The sequence below is a fragment of the Propithecus coquereli genome, unplaced genomic scaffold (assembly GCF_000956105.1).
Source record: "Propithecus coquereli isolate 6110/MARCELLA unplaced genomic scaffold, Pcoq_1.0 Scaffold49, whole genome shotgun sequence".
NCBI lineage: Eukaryota > Metazoa > Chordata > Mammalia > Primates > Indriidae > Propithecus > Propithecus coquereli.
The window spans coordinates 7684097-7685155 of record NW_012150729.1 but is presented as its reverse complement, the minus strand read 5'-3'; the positions used below and the strand labels follow the sequence as shown (position 1 = coordinate 7685155).

The 1059-nt window shown below is 35.1% G+C and overlaps 1 protein-coding gene across 1 annotated transcript in view; it reads left to right on the top strand.

Annotated features, from left to right (window-relative positions):
* SCN1A (sodium channel, voltage gated, type I alpha subunit) overlaps positions 1–1059 on the top strand; it is a 179325-nt gene that overhangs the window by 119244 nt on the left and 59022 nt on the right. The gene's annotated exons all lie outside the window — the stretch shown is intronic.

Sequence of the window (1059 nt, the reverse complement as noted above, 5' to 3'; positions counted from 1 at the left end):
ATTAGAAACTGTACTTCAAATTTTGACTTTTGATCTTTTCTCAGGCTAGCAATATGCATATAATACTCTCTTGTGGTGCTGGGCAGTGGCAGTAAGCCACAGCTCCCAGTCGGCCATACGATTATGAGGGTGAACAACCAATGCTGTACTCTATGATATGCTGTATTAAATAAAGTACATGAAATATTCAACGCTTTATTATAAAATAAGCTTTTTTTTAGATAATTTTGCCCATCTGTAAGCAAATGTTCTGAGTATGTTTAAGGCAGATTGGGCTAGCTATCATGTCTGGTAAGTCAGGAGTATTATATTCATTTTGACTTATAATATTTTCAACTTACAATGGTTTTTGGGATATAACCCCATCTTAAGTCAAGGAACATCTATGATACAATATTGCCTGTATTTGTGATTATATATTTTCCATACAGAATTTTTTGTCATCGCATAAAATTTTGTTTCACTGAGGAAGCAAAGACAAAGATTTAACCCAAAGACGTGATAGGTAAATTGAAGAATAACTCATATGTGTGAATTTTCTCATGCTTACTAATAGATATTTGTTAGATGAATAAATGAATGATCCAATAAATGGATAAACATCATCTCATTTAATCCTATGTTAACCTGGAAAGAAATCTGTTGTTATCTTAGCTTTTCAGATGAGAACATTGGTTTAGGGAGCATATACGGTCACATAACTAGTGAGAGGATAGTGAAGACTTGGACTTAGAGCCTTCTCCCACCAGTTCTGTTTGTCTTTTATTGTATCGCATTGGCTCATGGACATGGAAGAGTACTTAACAAGAATGATTCTGTGTAGTTCCTTTAACTAAAATTCTATTGTTCTACATACTAGTCTGTTTGGGCTGCCATAACACTATACCATAATCTGGGTGGATTAACAACCAAAATTTATTTTCTCACAGTTCTGGAAAGTGGAAAGTCCAATATTAAGGTACCAGCAGGGTCAATGTCTAGTGAGAGTTCTCTCCTTGATTTGCAGACAGCTACCTTCCTGTTGCATACTCAGAGCATGTGCATGGAGAGAAAGAACTC